Source organism: Mustela nivalis, assembly GCF_964662115.1.
Source record: "Mustela nivalis genome assembly, chromosome: 9".
Classification (NCBI taxonomy): Eukaryota; Metazoa; Chordata; class Mammalia; order Carnivora; family Mustelidae; genus Mustela; species Mustela nivalis.
The window spans coordinates 73134855-73154534 of NC_139028.1; the positions used below are offsets into that span (position 1 = coordinate 73134855).

Here is a 19680-nt window from a genome sequence, read left to right on the forward strand (position 1 = left end):
TGCTTTCACTTTAATCGTTCCTTTTTTTTTTTTTTCCAAAATAATTTACAGACTACCTGCCATGTGAGTCAATATGGTAACTATTGCTACTCTTATGATAAACCAAGACAGAAGAATTGAAAGTGCCCGAGATCACTGATCCGGGGCATCATAGATTTTCCTGGTGGTGCCTGAGGAGTGGGTCTCTGAGGAACTCTGTGTTACAAATGGTCAATGGTCCACTTCGCATGAGGATTTCCACCCTAGACAAGATTTCTGGAATGTCACACAAACATTTGCCAGAAAAGAGAAGTTAGAAATAGACCAGGCAGCCAGAGCCAGTGGCCTCCCGAGTCCAAAGTATTCAGTTCAAGAGAATAAAGGAATCATTCGCTTTCAAGGTATTATTGAGGTTCTTTTTTTAGAGGATCATTATAGTGTACCAAGCCCAGGCCAGATTTGACTCTTCCCAATCAACCTCAAGGCCCAGTGTGGGTCTCCATTTGTAATCGTTTACCTGTGACAGAAGACCCAGGCCCTCGGCAGATGGGAGGGGCAGTACCAACCAGACAGAACTAAGGCTCTTACTCTGCCATAGAGGCTGGCCCCAAAGGGGTGGCAGAATGATCTAGAACAGTGTCTCAAAGAGTGTAGCTCTCGAAGGCTCTGCAGTACTTTCCAGATGTACTAGGCAGCCATTTCTGGAGCATTGCATGGCCAACGATTTGACCCACCACAAGGTCTGGATGAGGGTTTATGACAGGATCAGCCCCCCGTCTCCACTTCTGATGTGGAAGGACAGCTACCCCCTCCATGCTTCAGGGCCACTTCAAGGTGTTGAAGGATTAATGGTGGCATAAAACCAGAGGCCCGAAGGCTGATGACTTTATTACAGTCCTCCCTTCTCTGTGTGTCAGCCAATGGATCCCTGACCTCCAAAGTCGTAAAAAGAGTCCTTGGTGATTGAGCCCTCTTTCTCTCCCCCCTCTCTCTCATCAGCCAGCAGTTTCTGGATCATTAGCATTCTGGATTACATTAGATTAGAAAGGCATTTCAGACAATTAGAAGTCAAAGCTATGGGCCTGATGGGCCCAGCCCCAGGATGAATTAACCACACTGCCTCATCGCATCTTGGGTGATCGGTTCACTAAATGACATGATTAAGGTTTGTGACACTGGAGACTACACTCCAAGAGGTCTGTCTCTACTTACCGCCATGCTGAGCTGTATGTCACAGTGAAGTCTGCTCAAGACCCTGGTTTGTTGGGCGCCTGGGTGGCTCAGTGGGTTAAGCCGCTGCCTTCGGCTCAGGTCATGATCTCAGGGTCCTGGGATCGAGTCCCACATCGGGCTCTCTGCTCAGCAGGGGGCCTGCTTCCCTTCCTCTCTCTCTGCCTACTTCTCTGCCTACTTGTAATTTCTGTCTGTCAAATAAATAAATAAAATCTTAAAAAAAAAAAAAAAAAAAAAAAAAGACCCTGGTTTGTGGGGATTAAGAGCATGGAGTCCCGAGTCATCTAGAAACAGGTTTTCATCCAGATTCTGTTAATTGCGTGACTTTAAACAAATTATCCAACTTAGTTTTTCTGTGTCTGTGTCTTCCTCTGTGTGACAGTGATGGGAAAATATAGCACTGAGAAGTCAGAAACTGGGAAGAGGCTGGGATTTGGCCCTGACAACTTAGCTTGCTTTGCATTTAACTTAAAGAAAAATCCAAACTCCCCAGGGTTACTGACAGCCCCCTGCATAATCAGCTTAGCTCCACTCTTTACCCACGATGGCCTCCTTTCCATTCTAGAACATGTATGACTTTTTTTCCTGCCTCAGAACCTTTGCTCATGTTGTTCTCTGCCTGGAATAACCCAGATTTTAAGCATGAAAGTGACATCCTCAGGAAGTCTTTCTTCACCCCCTTCTCTAAGTGGCCTCATCCCCTCCCTCATCCCACTATTCAGTATTTGCTATCTTTATTTCCTTTCTGGCATTTTGGGGGTCAACAAAGTGGCCAGTTCTCAGGGACCTGCAGAGCCTAGGGAAGGCACAAGATTAAAGTTTGCACGTTGAGGGTAGATGGGTGGGGCAGGGGACCTCTTTTTAAAATGCAAACACCCCTGAGAAGGTGCAAATTAACAAACTCAAGTTCCTCTTATGCCCATGGGAGAAGCTTCTGGAAGGGGAATCAGGGATATGAAAGAATGGTAGCAAAATACTGCCTCCTTAAAATAATGAATTTGAATTTTTGAGTTACATCCCCACTCCTACCCCACCCCTACAGCACAGAATTGCAAATATGGAGTCCAATATTTTTAAATGGTGCTGGGCTTTTACCTGCCAATGTGTATTGGTAAAATCCATATATTCATTTTCTTGAGGCTGCTGTAACAAATTATCATCAACTCCTGTGGTGTTTGGATGACAGTTAAAGTCCCAATGCCTGGCTTAAAAGCACAGAAATTTATTTTCCTATAGTTCTGGGGGTCTGAAGTTCAAAATCAGTATCACTTGGTCCAAAATCAAAGGGTTGGCAGAGCCGGGCTTACCCCACAGTGGAGGAGAGAATCTCTTCCTTGCGTCTTCCTGCTTCTGGTGGCTGCTGGTAGCCGCACGGCTCCAGTCGTCAAGGTCAGCACTCTCAGATCTCTGCTTCATATCACATTCTCTTCTCAGCCTTTGACACAATATTGCATCAAATATCTCTCTGCCCCTCTCTCATAAAGGTATGTGTGACTGTGTTTAGTGCCCACCCCAATAATCCCTGGTAATCTCCCCATCTCAAGATCCTTAACCACAATCACATCTCTTTTTTGGCCATGTCAGGTAACATTCATAGGTTCCAGGGATTAGGACATGGACATCTTGTAGAAGTCCACTTTTCAGCCAACTATACCCCAACTGGTAGAAAATGAAAAAGGAGCAACCCAAGTTATGGCACCTAGGGTTTGTTTTGGTTTGGGGTTTGGTTTTTCTTGGTTTGTTCTTTTTTGTTTTTTGGTTTGGGGGTTTTGTTTTTTGTTTGTTTTTGTTTTTTGGGTTTTTTGCCTTGCTACCCCGGTTATGGCAGAGAGGGAAAAAAGAAAGAAGGTGAAATTAGGAAGCAAGAATGGGCTGGAAGTAAAGTCAGATGGCAGACCTGTGAATTAGAAGGCAGGAAAGGTCTGTGCAGAGGGAGAGGATGGAGGATCCACACCTTCCCAGGGTGTTCCCACCTGGGCCTGGCCTCTCAGAGCCCATGCAGGAACCAAGAGGTGGCTTTGGGGGTGTTTGAAGTCTTGGGGCTGGAGAAGTTTGAGGAGAGCCCTCATGGAGAGGAGGGTCAGCTCAGAGGATGGAACACAAATAGGCCTCTTCCAGAGTCCAGAAAATGGGTCCAATGGAGGCAGCTCACCTTCGGCCCTGAATGGAAGACAGACATGGAAAAATTGCATTTGGCCTTTCTGCACATTTGACATTGATTACCTCCTTCTTGAGACTCTGCCTTCTGCTTCCCCTCCTGCTTCTGTAACTGCTCCCTCAGAGTCCCTCTCTTTGCCCCAGCTGTCCGCAGTAGTAACCTGCTCCTAATAATCCCACTGTGAGCTCTTCCCCCATCCTCGATTCGTTTTCTGCAAAATAAGCAGAGTGAGATGGTCAGCGTTAAAAGCACTGTGTCCGAATCCCCACCGCCTGGCTTTCAATTCTGGCCATACCACCTCCTACGTGTGGTCTCAGACAAGTGCCTTACAGGCTCTGTCGCTGAGCTTTGGAATCTCCTTGCGTGAAATGAGGACAATCAGTCTGTCTGAGGAACTGAGATAAAGCGCACAGTTAGCTGGCAGCTGGTGAACAATGTCAGCTGTCCTTGTTATTTGTCGCTCTTGTTGCCTGTTTCAGCTCCCTACTTGTCTTCTTTGGCATATCTGAACCCGGTGGAGGGTGCCAGATGGCCACAGTCAGCATGGAGATGGGCAGAGCTGGAAGGAAGAGGAAGGAAAGAAAAGATGGGTGCCAAGGTTGTTCCCCAGTGGAAACACGGTCTTTCTGATTTCCTGCTGGAAAAGGTGGAAGGGCTCTGAACAAGTGGAAAAACTGGACCTGTGGAGAAAGGTGAAAGGAGCAGGAATTATTTAGTTGGACAGGAGGCAGCGGAGGAGAGATCTGACAGTCTTCAACAGTCATTGAAGATCCGAAGGGTTATTACATAGAAATTGGTGACCAGCTGGCCCCTCTCTGCTCAGAGCACGAGGCCAAAGGAAACAAGTTTATGCGTGGAAGAGGAGATGCTCAGGTTAGGTAAGTATGTATAAATAAGTGAATAAACAAACAACAAAGAAATAAAATTAAATTAAAATTAAATAAATAAAATAAAATAAATCAAATCTTCCTGTGAGGGTGGAAATGGGTCATTTAAAAAACTACAGTGGACACACGTGGTGCAGCACGATGCCTGGTGGACAGCCTCCTGAGCGCTCAGGGACGCCTCTGTCCAGGCAACGGTCTGAGGAGCAGTAGCCGCCAGTTGGGATACCAGTGTCTCTCCCAGCTGATGCAGTGATGGCCCTTCTCCCCAACTCCCAGCCCCCATCCTGCCTCCTACCCCCAGGAACAAAATCCTAGGAACTGTGTGGAGGAAATGGCGTCAGCTACAGGGGCCTGGAGCGGGTCCCCTTGGCTCATTCATTTAACAGACATTTATGGGAGTGCCTGGGCTGTGCTCAGAGGTATCAGGACTGGCAGATGCATGAAACAGAGCAGTTTCGTTCAGTGGTGAAAGTCAAAGAGAACACAGATTCTAATCCAGCTCCGGCGTCCTTTGTTCTCACGAACGGAGGACATTGGCAGAAAAGCACTGGCCTGTGTGTCTTTCTCCAAGCTGTAGTCACCCACATTTCCTAATATTTAGCCCTTCCTCTCTTCCAGACTGAGTCCTTGCACACACAGTATCTCCCTGAATCTTCACAAGACCACACTGAGGTTCCGTCATTAACTCCCTGGCAAAACCCTAGTATTGACCTCATAGGGTTTTTTGCAAGTTGGACAAGTTAAGATAGTAAAATACACCTGGCTCCTAGCATGTGCCATGTTGCTGCTGATGATGCCATTGAGGAAACTAAATGCTCCATTCCAGTTTACTAAGCTTGTAAGGCAGAGCCAGGCCTCTCTGACACCGAAGTCCATGATCTTCCCGTCCACTCACCGCATGTGGAGGCACCACATGTTGCCACTGAAAGTATAGGCTCTGAGGGTTAGCAAAACAGACCTCGGTTTGACTCCCAGCTCTGCCAGTTTCCAGCGACGTGATCTTGGGCAAGTCACGTCGCCTCCCTGAACTTTAGTTTCTGAATCCATAAATGAGGATAATAATAGGACCCATCTCCGAGTTAGTTTGGAGTGCCACTGGGCATGAAAGCTCTCAGTAACTGCTTAATGCATTTGATTATTACTCTCCTGGGCCATTGAAAGGGCAAACAAAGACATCATTCACCAGAAAAGGAATGCTAAGCTGGCAAAGAGGAGATACACTGCTTTGGGCTTCGGATGGTATCTGGAGACCCCTTCTAACACATTGCTGATAATACTGTCAAGGGCCGGCTTTTTAGGAGGTGAAGATTTCACCAGAGTGTATGTTCCATCCTCCTTAAAGCCACAAAAATTGGCTAGAAAATCCCTGAGTGTCCTGGGTAGAGAACTCTGCATAGATCTGGGGCTCCGGGGCGGCTCAGTCCATGGAGCGTCTGACTCTTGGTTTCGGGTCAGGTTCTGATCTCCAGGTGGTGGGACTGAGCCATATCCCTCCTTAGCAGGGAGTCTGCGTGAGATTTTCTCCCTCTGCCCCGGCCTCTCCCTCCACTCACATACTCTCATTCTTGTTCTCTAAATTAAATAAATTAATAAAATCTTGGAAAAAAAAATAAAAGAAAGAAAAAAGAACTCTGGGTAGATCAATGACAGTTTTGGGGGCTTCGGGTCTAACGTGGCAGAGCAGCAACCCCCCCACCCCAGCAGGGCAATGGTGCATTTTCTGTTTTGAAGGTCAGAAGTGGGTGTTAATGCTGCAACCTCTCTGAGGCTGCTGAGAACCCCATGCACCCCATATGTCCTGACACAAGCCTGCATCTAGAAACGAGGCGACAGAGACAAGGTCGAGACTCAGGAATACACAGGGGTGGGTTCAAAGACTTTGGCTGGTTTTGCAAGAAACAAACTGGCTTCTGTTGTCATTCAGCTGAGGTGCTCTACTGAGACTCCTCGGAGCCACATTTCATGTTTTAATTCTACACTTGTTTTCAGGGGGTAAATGCCAATGACCCACTACTGAAGTCCTTGCAATAAATACCATTTTATAGCAAATGGCAGATCCCTTGCTCAAAGCACAGGTAAGAACCGAAGCACAAAGCAAAATCCTCTCCAGAGCAGGGTGGCTGGCCCCAGCCAGGAAACAGAGACCACTCAGGGCCTTGTAGGGGCGAACACCTAATAACACTTAACCATATTCCTGGCATGATGTGAAGTGCTTTGCATATAATAACTCATTTGATCCTCACAGAAACCCTATGAAATTAGTAATATAATCATCTTCATTCTATCTACGGGGAAACTGAAGCACAGAGAGGCTAATAACTAGCCCAAGATCAAACAGCCAGTAATCTGCTGAGCCGTGATTTGAACATAAACATCTAGTCCCAGAATTTCTGTTTTTGACCTATGAACTATATTCAGACCTCTCCTTTCGTGCAGGAGCATGGACATATATGACTGAGACCTCAGAGCCCCTACAGGAATCTGAAGCAGCGCTTGGGGATAGGAGTGTGAGAGACAATAGGTGTGGGCATTACATTAGGAACTGAGTGCTAGAATCAGCTTTTTTTCTTCTCACGTCCTTTTTTAAGTGATGTTAGGGTTGGTGTTGGTGGTTGCTTGCTTATCATTTTCTAGTTTCACCTCTCAAAAGGGTATTTATTCCTAGATTCAAGTCTAACTATGGCTCTTGGAGTGAATTTTTCAGGCAGCTGACAAGTTAGCAAGCATCCCAGACCCAGGATCAGTGAAAGCAATAGCAGGATAAGTCCATTGCAGCATTCAGGGTACATGGGGTCTCACAAACTAGGAGAGGCCACATGGCCCTGTCAGGGTCACAAGGCTGTGTCCACCAGAAGGTGACCACCACTGAGCTCCAATCAGAGCAAGAGCCTCGGTGGTAACGTCTCCCCTCAGTGTAGCCATGGCAACCCCAGGACTCAGACTGATGAAATGTTTTCAAGAAAGCATTTGTACAGAAGGTGAATGGAAGAGCAGACAAGGGAAAGAGAAGTCAAAGACATGGTGATTCTAGATGAATGCGGATCAGGAACATTCCTGGTGAAGACCACAGTCTACTATGACATCCCCAGGGTTGTGTTCTTGGCTCAGTCCACATAGAATCCTATCTACAAGAGTTGACCCTTGGCTAGCCAGAGGTCTGAATTCAATTCAAAGACTATCAGGGGCATCTGCAGAAGTTTCTAGAAGCTTCACCTAGGCCTGTGAAAATTATGTTACCCATAGTCTAAGGCATCTATCTCCCACCACCTAAGAAACCACACTTACTCAAGCTCTCTTAGCTCACAAAAGAAACGAGGGCAGGGTCTTTTGTTTCTCCCAAGTGGAGCCCACATCGGGCTTTTCAACAGGACCATGTAGGTACACCACTGAGTCACAGAGGTCCAGGGAAGAAGAGCCTGTGCTCCCTGTGCAGATATAAGGGTGGCCGGTGACACCAGTAGAGCCAACAAAGGAGAGAAGTCAGTCTTTGAACCGGGCCTTCAGGAGACATGGTACCAAGTGAACCCCACCTGGTCATATCCCACATTGACCATAAACAACCAACCAGATTGTACTGGCGCATTCCAGCCTGGACCAAGAGGAAGGAACCTCCTCAGTCAAACAGTTTCCAGCATTATTTTCCGGTTGTTCTGTGCAGGCATACTATCTTTCCCTACCACCCCCAACAAGTCCTTGAGCTATTAAAGAACCCTGTCATAGAAGATGATATTTTAAACATTTATCTCAAAAAGTAACAATTAGTCACATTGACTGATGGCTTGGCTAATGAAGTGGGAGAACTAGCTGGAGGGTGTTAGTGAACTATATGACTCATCATCTCCACTTTATCAGCTCCCCTCCCTCCCCCCACCAATGGAAGCAGGAGAATCTACAGGGAAGACATGAATCAGTATCTGCTCAGAGCTTCTAAGCACCAGCTCTCAGCCAGGCCCATCGCCCACATCATCTTGCTTACTCCATACAACCCCCTTGAGATGGAGCTCTTGTACTTACAAGGGAAAAGGCAGGTACAGAGCACCAATGTTCCTGGGGAGGCCTTCTTAGGGGACTTGAGTCATGGTTGGTGAATTCTCCTTGCCTCAAGCCCTGACATCCTTAGCCTTGCAGGCTCAGAAACCTCACTAGGTCACAACAAAGAGCAGGCCCACTTCTCAAGGACAGACTCATGGAAACCAGGCTCCAGAATAGATTCTGGGGCGTCTGGGTGGCTCAGTCAGTTAAGCATCTGCTTTCAGCTCAGGTCATGGTCCCAGGCTCCTGGGATCGAGCCCCATGTCAGGCACCCTGCTCTTCGGGGAGCCTGCTTCTTCCTCTCCCACTGCTTATGCTCTCTCTGAAATAAATAATTAAAATCTTTAAAAAAAAAAAAAAAAGAACAGATGCTAACAAAGCCAAGTTATTCACCAATGGCCGCATGGTGAGTGTGGAATCAGAACAGGGGTGGCTAATGGGGGAGTTCACAGTCGTACTCAGAGGACTCTGTAATTGCAGTTCCTCTGCTGAGTCTCAGCTCAGGGGTTACCCTCTACGGAAAGCCTCCCCATCCCCACCGTCCATCCCCCATACCAAGGCTGGGCCTCTATGCTCCCAGAATGCACAGTCCTCCCATGGCCTTGGCCTCACTATTCAATGATCCTCACTAATCACACTAACAGTCTACCTTGCTACCTATCATGCTCCTTTGGGGCAAGGAGGGTACCTTCTTCCTATGTTATCCCTTCACCTGCCATACAGAGGGTGCTGTGCTCCTAGAGACACTTAGAGATACAAATCCAAATCTTTGGGCCAGGACTCCCGCCTAACTGGGCAGTGCCTGAGAGTCTCACAATTTTCAGTTCTTCTCCAGTCTGCATGCTGACCTTCCCCTTTTGTTTGTTCTCCGAACAGTACATACACTGCTGTGAGTTGGTTTCCTACCAGCAAAATTATAATCACACACCAATCTTACCTTCCTGAGACTATACCCAGTCTTCTCCAATGAGGTTTGTATATCCCCAGCCACACAGTCAGAGCCATAGTATCTCCTGGGTCCTTCCACTTGTAACTTCTACTGTACATGCAGAGTTTAGTATTTTTGCTCTCAGAGGACAACTAAAATATCTAATGATAGTGGAGTGGTTAAATAAACCATTCCTCCTTACAATGGCCTATGGCACAACCAACACAGTGACGTTTTAATGACCTGGAGGAATGCTTTTTCTATGACATTATGGGGGAAGGAAGTATACCATAGGTACATCATGTAATGTTAGCTATGTGCATAAAGGCATAAAATACTGGAAAGATTTATTTAACTATTAAAAGCAGCTACTTCTATATGGTGGGATAACAGTTGACTCCTTCCCTTTCTCTTGATGCCTTTCTGTGCTTCCCAATCTCTAATAAGTATTATGTTGCTTTTGTAGTTAAGCAAAACAGTAAAGTTTAAAGAAAAAAAATACATGAGTAGAACATTTACCACTTCTCTAAAAATGTATTTCTATTTAATTATGTATCCTCTAATGATTTTTTTTGTAAGTCATAGAGAAACTGGATTATAAAAAAGGTCTCCTCCCTCCGATATCCCAGGCAGAGAAGGTGGCCCAGTGTGTCTAGAACTGGAGGCTAGCTCCCCTGCCCAGGCTCACCTCCCTCCCCCCCCACCACCCTCTCACCCAGATGCTTTTCTGGAGCACCCTGGTGAACACACGCTGCAGCCCCATCAGCAAGAGGACTGTGCTGTCCAGCAGCAATGTGTAAAGATGGAAAGATACACACGCTGCTTTCATCAAGCATTAGGTAGTTGCTGACATGACTTCAAATCCTTTCCAATAATTATATGATGTTTCAACTAAATCTCTTCTATGTAGGTACCATTTTTAAAAATCTGACCTTATTTTATTGAGGTAAGATTCACATAACAAAATTAACCATCTCAAAGTGAACAATTCGGTGGCATTCAGTACAGTGTTGTATGGCAACCACCTCTATCTAGTTCCAAAACCCCATACTATAAAACAGTTGCTCCCCCTTCACCTCCCCCTCAACCTATGGCAACCGCCAATCCGTGCGTGCCTGTACAGATTTAATTCTGCATATTTTATATAAATGAAATCATACAATATGTGACATTTTGAGTCTGGCTTCCCAGCGTAATCTTTTCGAGGTTCATGCATGTAGTAGCATGTATCAGTACTTCATTTCTTTTTTTAAAAAAATTATATTTATATTTCAAATTACATTTTTATTTTTTCTTTCTTTTTAATAGACAATTTTAAAATTTAAATCCAACTAATTAACATACAATGTATTGTTCGTTTCAGATGTAGAGGGCAGTGATTCGTCAATCTTACGTAATACGCAGTGCTCATTATATCACGTGCCCTCCTTTATATCTATCACCCAGTTACCCCATCTCCCCACCCCCACCCCTCCAGCAGCCCTCAGTTTCTTTCCGATGATTAAGAGTCTCTTGGAGCACCTGGGTGCCTCAGATGGTTAAGCATCTGCCTTCAGCTCACGTCATGATCCCAGGGTCCTGGGATAGAGTCCCACATTGGGCTCTCAGCTCAGCAGGGAACCTGCTTCTCTCTCTCCCTCTACTACTCTCTCCGATTGTGTTCTCTCGCTCTCTCTGTTAAATAAATACATAAAATCTTTTTAACATTTTTTTAAAAAGAGTCAGGGAAGATGGAGAGGAGAAGGGAGTTGAGGGAAATTGGAAGGGGAGGTGAACCATGAGAGATTATGGACTCTGAAAAACAATCTGAGGGTTTTGAAGGGGTGGGGGGTGGGAGGTTGGAGGAACCAGGTGGTGGGTATTAGAGAGGGCACGGATTGCATGGAGCACTGGGTGTGGTGCAAAAACAATGAATACCGTTACGCTGAAAAGAAATAAAGAAATAAAGTTTTACATTGTTAAAAAAAAAAAGTCTGCCTTCGGCTCATGCCATGATCCCAGGCTTCTGGAATTGAGCCCCACATTGTACTCCATGCTCAGCAAGGGAGTCTGCTTCTCCCTCTTCTTCTGCCCTACCTGTGCTCTCTTTGTCTCTCTATAAAATACAGAAATAAAATCTTTTCAGAAAAAAAATGTACATTTAAAGATATTGAGCTAATAATAAGCAACACACAGATATCGCAAAAATAAGTATAGGAATAAGTAACCCTGGGAACCACTGGTTCCAGTCTGAAGTGACTGTGACTGTGACTTACACAATGACCCTTGATGTCATTGGATCTCTTTACCTCCATGCCAAGTTCACCAAACAGCCTTTTCCCTATTTATTCTCACTCTGAGCTTGGAGCTATGTTAAGTGCTGAGACATACAAAAGTGGAGAAGAAATGAACTCTGTCCTCATACCTGGTGGAAGAAGTAGGCAGGGGTCTACCAACAGCACAGGGAAGGCACAGCCAGAGGGAACTCCTTCGGGTGTTTATGTCAGAGGTGCTTCCAGCCTGGGCTTAAATGCCTCCAAAATATCTGGACTTTGAGCTGATGAGACTCCATCACGGAAGTTGGCCAAAACAGATGCTGAGGGCTTAGAGCTTTGCAACATGCTGGTGTATTGTCAGGGTACTGCAATATGGTGACAGACATATGATGGTACCATGATAAGGACAGTGGGGCTATCAGGTTGTCACATTACAGCCCTTGTGTCATGGCGTGGTGGTGGCAGTGTGCAGGGTGGAGCCCGCTTCTATGCTACCCGTGGGGAGTTGTGTTGGTGCCACGTTCCACTTTATCGTGGTAGAATGTTCTGGCCATGCACTATTACAGCTGTGTCACAGCAATATTGCCCCAGCTTGCCAGGACGTTACAAGGCCATGACGACTCTGCTGTCATCACAAAGCTCTGGCTTTGTGAGCTTGCACTGTGAAACGGCAGTGAAGAAAGTGTGACACAAGCTTTTTCACTAGAATGGCTCCCATCCGGTTTGAGATCAGAAATTCTTTTCATTTCAGTGTCCAAGATACTGTTTGTTCCCTTAACTGGTCCATTTCCTCCTGAAACTCCAGAAAGTATTTCAAACATGACGCACATGTTTCTCCTCAGGCAGGAGAGCATTTAATGACAGTTACCTGCGAGGCCTAATAACTATGATTTCAGCTTTGTCTCAGGTGTCTGCCAGGTGCTTTCGAAGCTTGCCACATAAAAGACAGTTGTCGGCACAAGTCAGAGGAGGCAGGCAGGGAACAAAGGCACAGCTTATTCCCTTAGCCAGGATGAACCTTCTCCTAGTGTCAGCAGGGAGGAGGGAGTCCGAACTCCTTAAGGGCAGCTGTCAGCTGGCCAGCTTCTGCCTCTGTGCTTGAGGATCATGCCCTAGCCCATTGGTCCAAAGAGACTCTCACGCTGAAATTTCTCAAGATACCTGTGCCCTGCCCCCATTTTGTCAAGAAAGGCATGGAACCATACAAAACTGTGGTTCTGGGCTTAGAATGTATCTGTTCCAGTAGACATGAGGCAGAAATCCGCTCATTTCTATATGCCTCACTTCTCTGGGCCACATAGGATAGAGGAGTCCCAGTAAGACAATACAAGGGATTCTCATCATTCACAGTAGTTACGTTCTGTCAAGTTGTCGCCAATACAGAACCATTGCTCACAGAGGAAATTAGGGCTGGGTTCTTATGAGCCTCTGCTCACAACATTTTCATCAACCAGTCAACACCGAACTTTGTTTTCTGTGTGTTTCTGTGTAAAGACACCTTATTTAATATATCGTTAAATATATCATTAAATATATCGTGATTTGTTAACATTGACCTTACAGCCAACAGCACTGTAACTCACGCCTGAATGAAGCTTATCTGACACACGTGTTTCCTAAGCTTTCTTGAGAAGACAAGACAATACTTCAGCACCACACTTGGGGCACTTTAGACAATGAAATCAACTAACAGAAAGCACAAAAATGCAAGAGAAAATGTGGCTCTAACTAGACTACAGGAAGGACACTTGTTTACAGCATGAGGGCTGAAACAAGGCAGATCATCACCTTGCCCAACAGCTGGGAATGTGCACACTGGGCAACTCCAATTTGTCGCCATTCTGCACATGTCCACAAAAGACCATGAAATCACTGTAAGTATTGATGTTAGGGTTACAAATAGATATTAGCCAGTAGGCAAATTTGCAAATACAGAATCTGCAAATAATGAAGATGGATTTTAACTGGAAGGAACATACACAGAAACTTATAGGGCACAAGGAATCATTCTAAGTGCTTTGCGTGGGTTGACTCATTTAACCTGCCAGCGACACAATGATGTGGGTATCACTATTGTCCCCATTTTACATCTCATGGAATGGAGGCAAAAAGGACCAAGTAACTTGCTGAAGTTCCCACAGTCAGGAACTGATGAAGCCAGGATATGAACCAGTTATCTTGCTCTAGAACACCCACACTTAATCCATATTGCCTCTGGGTAGCAATCCCCACCAGCGACCTTAGTTTCTTAAGAGAAACTTTTGGAAGTCAAACACCTGAACCCACTATGTTTTCTCAAGCATAGCAGGCTGGCTCATACCTTCTCATCCTGAGTGGCTGAAGCTTTGCTGATGCTTCCAATGAAGCTGGTCTCCCATCTGTTATTTGATGACCTCCACTGAAGCTTTTCCTACTGGCCTTGCTACTATTGACACATCTGTCTTGGCTACCCTGCCTGACTGGGGGGGGGGGGCCTTTATTCCTACTATTGGACTACTGAGCTGCCATTTTCTTTCAATACTCTATCAGCAATTTTTTTTTTTTGTGGGGGAGGAATTTTTTGTGCATTGTACCCTGAGGACAAGTCAATAAGGCTAGGCACATGGTAGTATGGCCATGACTCAAGTAAGAGTTCAGGTACCTGCTTGAAAGTGATTTCCTACATGGGAGTGATCCCCTGGCCCTCTGAGCTCCTTTCCCCACTGGTGTATATGCACAAATAGGTGGGAGGTGTTATGGTAGGATGGCTATGAGCACCAGCTTTGAGTTTGAGAGACACGTGACTATGGAAAAGTAACAAACCTCTCTACGCCTCATTTTCAACACTGTAAAGTAGTTGTGATATTACCAGTCTTATGGGAATAGTGATAAAAGTGATTAGGTAGGGGTGATAATAGCACCTGCCTTATAAGGTGGTTGAGAGACTTAACTGAGAACAATCATGTAAAAATTTTGCACAATACCTGATACAAAGAAGAGCTCAGTGAGAAGCTTATTATTATTCCCATTTTTATGCCACAAGTATTGATTTTAGTGTTCTGGGCTTACCACCATCAATTCTAAAGGTCTTTTGTAGTTTCACATGAGAGTCCTAACACTTTCAAAATCAAATAGGACTCTTGGTGGTTTGTAGGAATTGCTTAAGCTCTTAACATGGACGTATAATTGGGTATCTTCAGCCACCCACCACCACTACCACTAAACACTAATGGGATTCTAGGAAGGTGGTAGCAATGGTGAAGTAATTTTTTATCTTTTTGAAACACCTAACGAAACAGAGAGACTAACATGGCAAAATGAAAATCCTCCAGACAGTATCTGCAGCAATGAAAGGAATCCATAGAAGCTCCACAATATGAGCAGTTGAGGAACAATACGAAAACCACCAACACCATGTAGCATCGACAAGTACGCAGAGGGAAGCAAAGGACAGACAAGAGATTTGTGTTGAACTTGAGATTCAGAGAATCCAAAACTACCAACAGATACTCCCAAGGGAAGGGAAACAATCTGGGAAAACAGCCTTAAATGGCAGGGACCTTGCACACTTTACTTTCTGAGGTCAAGATCAGAGAATACTAGAGCCGTCTGGGTGCTTTGAGCTCTTAGAACTAACAAGAGCTCCCTTCCAAAACAAAGGGCTACACCGAGTAGAAAATATTGAGAACAGAATCTAATTTATGCAGGGCGAGGTATTAGGGGAGAAGGAAAGAAACGTTTCTCATAAAACTGGGGAGGGTAAGTGAGCCAGCAGATTAGAATAAATAAAAGCCATATATTTGAACACTTTGTAATAACAACAGAATAGTGAACTCTAGAGCTATGAAACTAGGAAAATAATCCTGGCCCACGCTCCCTTCCAAAGTGAATAGGAGAACTCAGGCCCTTCAAGCATGAACAACAAAAAAAGAATTGTGTTTGAATCCCACACAAAGTTATTTCAAGGAAAAAAAAAAAGAATAACGAGCAAAATGTCCCCACAGAAAATAAATAAGCCAGAAATAAAGACTAAAAATGCAGAGAAGAAAACAAAGAATCCCCCAGGCACCAGATGACTGCCTGGGTGAATTCTATCAAAACATTTAAAAGATATAATGCCAATCTTACAAAAACCTTTTTAGAAACAAGAGGAGGATGAAATACTTCCAAACTAATTTTATGAGACTAGAATAACCTTGGTACCAAAACCTTATAAAGACACTAGACATACAGATCAATATCTCCCATAAATATAGAACTAAAGCCCTTGAATATACTTCAAGATAGAACAATATATAAAAAGGATAAAGCTTCATGACTAACTAAGGTTTAGCTTAGGAATGCAAGGTTGGCTTAACTTTCAAAGAGCAATCCACATAATCCTATTAAGAAAAAAAAAAGGGAGAAAACTCATGTGATCATTTCAGCAAATGCAGAAAAACCCTTTCTCAAAATTCAGTACATATTTATGATTAAGAAAAAAAAAGTTTCCCAACAAAGTAGGATCAGAACAGGAATTTCTCAATCTCTGTGTTAGTATGGATTTTCTAAGATGCAGACACCAGCAAAGGATTAGACATGCGAGGAATTTATTAGAGGAAATGCTTTTAAGAGGAAATGAGATGTTCTGGAAGAACATGAGATACTTGTCAGGTCACAATACAAATCTGAACTCCAGGTGGAGGAGGAGAAGAGGAATGTCAGTGGTAGAGAAGCCTTTGAAACTCCAGTGCAGCTCTCAGAGTTACATACAGCCATCAAGGAGTCAGTCCTCAAGCTAAAGTCACCCGCCAGAGGAATCCCACATCTCCCGGGCATTGACTGGAAATGTGTCCACTTTGGGAAGTGTCACATCAGCACAAAAAAGTGATGGATTTCAAAATGCAACTACTGGGGCTGTCAGGCATTAAGTAGGAAACCTGAAAGGTACATTTTCATAACCACCTAGGTTGTACAACCTAAAACAAACCTAGCACTTAATAAAACATGGAACACTTTTAAGAACAGGAATGAGTCAAGGATGTCTACTCTTACCACTTCTATTCTGCATTGTACTGAAGGTCCTAGCCAATGCAGTAAAGGAAGAAGAAGTCACAAAGATTGGAAACAATAAGTAAATTACTGTATATATAAGGTATCTATCCCCCAAATCTACTAATTAATAAGGAAGGGAATTTAACATTTCATAATATGAGGTCAATATACAAAAAGGAAATGTATGTCCATATACTGGCCCCCAACAATTGGAAAATAAATGGAAAAATTTATGATAATATCAAAAACCAAAAAATATTTAAGGGTAAGTTAAACAAAATATATGCAAGTTCTCTATACTGAAAACTACAGAACATTTCTGGGAAATTAAAGAAGATGCAGATATATGGAGAGATATAACATGCTCTTGGATTGGAAGGCCCAATACTGTCAAGATGTCAGTTAACCCATAGTTGATCTAAAGATCCATTATAATCCTGTTATGAAATAAATTGTGTCCCCCAAAATTCATATATTGAAGCCCCAACCCCCAGTACCTCAGAAAGTGACTTTGTCTGGAGATAGAGCCTTTAAAGAGGCGATTGAGTTAAAATAAAGTCATTAGGGTGAGCCCTGATACAATCTGACTGGTGATCTTTATGAAGAGGACGTTTGAACACACAAAGAGACATGGGGTATGCTCACATACAGAAAAAAGACCATATGAAGACACAGCATGGAGACAGCCATCTGCAAGCCAAGAAGAAAATAAATCTGCTGACACCTTGATCTTGGACTTCCAGCCTCCAGAACTGTGCAAATATAAATTTCTGCTGTTTAAGCCACCCAGTGTATGGTATTTTGTCGTGGCAGCACTATCAAACTAACACAAATCCCCCCCAAAATCCCATAAGGCTTTTTTACAGAAATGGACCAGCAGATTCTAAAATTTAAATGGAAAGGCAAAGGGTCTGGAATAGCCATAACAATACTGTTAAGTCTTTTTAAAAAGAATCAACTTACATTGGACTTACATTGCCTGATTTCAAAATTTACTGTAAAGTTACTGCAGTATCAAGGTAGTGTGGTAAGTTACAGTAATCAAGGCAGTTGGCATAAGCATAGGCAAATTGATGTCTAGAGAAAATGGAAATAGGCCCACACATATATAGTCAATTGATTTTTTTCACAAAGGTGTTGAGACAGTTCAGTGTGGAAAGAAGAGCCTTGTCAATTAATCAAACAACTGAATATCCATGTTTTAAAGAGCAAAATCAAAAACCTCAGACCATATACAAGGATTAATTCAAGATAGGAAAGTGCTAAAACATTAAAACTAGAAGAGAACATGGGAGAATATCCTTTTGGGTATGGAATAGGGAAAATGCTTCCAAAGAAACACAAAATATACTAAATATAAAAGAAAAAATGATAAATTTGGCTTTTTCAAAATTAACAACACCTACTTATCAAAACACACAGTAAAAGGGGAGAGAAGGAAAGTCACAGACCGAAAGAAAATGTTTGCAAAAGACATACCTAACAAAGAAGTTGTGTAAGAAGTACAAATCAATAATAGAAAGACAGTTCAATTAAAAAGGACAAATGCTTCAGAAAGAACTTTACAAAAGGAAATATATAAAAAGCTAATAAGCACATGAAAAGCTGCTCAACATCAATAGTCATCAGAGAAATTAAAATTAAAACCATAATGAAATAACACTGCACACCCACAAGAATGATGACTGGTGATACCAATCATCAATGGGGGTATGCAGCAACTGGAACATTCATGCAATGTTGGCAGATTATTAATGGTACGACAGTTTTGAAAAATGTTTGTTCCTTTTTTAAATTTAGCTTCTTTGTTATTTTTTAAATTTTTATTGAGATATAATTGACATATAACATTATATTTGTATACAGCATAATTTGATATTGTATATATAGTGAAATGACCACCACAATAAGTCTAGTTAATATGTTACCAGACATTGTTGCAAATTTGTTTTCTTATGGTAAGAACTTTTAAGATCTCTCTATTATCCACTTTCAAATATATAGTAAGGTATTATTAATTACAGTGATCATGCTGTATATTACATCCCTGTGATTTTACTTATTTTGTAACTGAAAATTTGTATCTTTTGAGCATCTTCATCCATTTCACCCCCTCAAACCACCCCCCAGCCAATCTGTCCTTTTTATCTAAGAGTTTGTTGTGTTTTTTTTTAAGATTTCACATATAAGTGAGATCATATGGTATTTATCTTTCTCTGTTTGACTTATTCTTAGTATAATGCCCTCAGGTTTCATTCATGTTGTCACAAATGATAAGATTTCCTTCTTTTTATGGCTGAATAATATTCCAGTGTGTGTGTGTGTGTGTGTGTGTGTGTGTGTGTGTGTGTGTGTGTGTGACATCTTCTTTTTTTGTTTTTTTTTGTTTGTTTTTTATAAATTTTATTTTCCGTGTTCCAAAATTCATTGTTTATGCACCACACCCAGTGCTCCATGCAATATGTGCCCTCCATAATACCACCAGGCTCACCCAACCCTCCATCCCCCTCCCCTCCAAAACCCTCAGTTTGTTTCTCAGAGTTCAGTCTCTCATGGTTTGTCTCCCATTCTGATTTCCCCCAACTCACTTCTCCTCTCCATCTCCCCATGTCCTCCATGTTATTCCTTATGCTCCACAAGTAAGTGAAACCATATGATAATTGATTCTCTGCTTGACTTATTTCACTCAGCATAATCTCTTCCAGTCCTGTCCATGTTGCTACAAAAGTTGGGTATTCATGGACTTAATACCATTGAACTATACACTTAAAAATAGCTAAAATGGTAATTTTTATGTTATGTGTAAGAAAAGAATGAACTATTGAGATGTGCAACAAAATATAAGAGTCTCAAAATATTATGCTTAGTAAAAGAAGCCAGACAAAAGAGTATATAAAGTATGATTCCATTTATATAAAACCATAGAAAATGAAAGCTAATTTATACTGACAGAGAACAGGTCAGTGGTTGTCTGGTGAGGAAGCTGGCATATGGCATATTCCATAAACTTGAAATTGATAGGTATATTCATTATCTTGACTGTGGTAATCATTTAATGTGTGTATATATATATCAAAACTTATGAAGTTGTATACCATAATATGTGCAACTTACGGTAAGTAAACTATAACTCAATACAGCTGTTTTTTGGGTATTCATCCTTTCTGTTGGAGGCATAATACTCCATGGTGTATA

At 43.0% G+C, this 19680-nt stretch overlaps 1 long non-coding RNA gene across 1 annotated transcript in view; it reads right to left on the reverse strand.

The window, feature by feature from the left end:
- Window positions 1-3441: 3441 nt before the first annotated feature.
- LOC309840743 overlaps window positions 3442-19680 on the reverse strand; it is a 125824-nt gene continuing 109585 nt past the window's right edge. Inside the window, exon 3 of the long non-coding RNA XR_014298770.1 lies at window positions 3442-3581. This is a non-coding gene — a long non-coding RNA (uncharacterized lncRNA). The remainder of the gene's footprint in view (window positions 3582-19680) is intronic.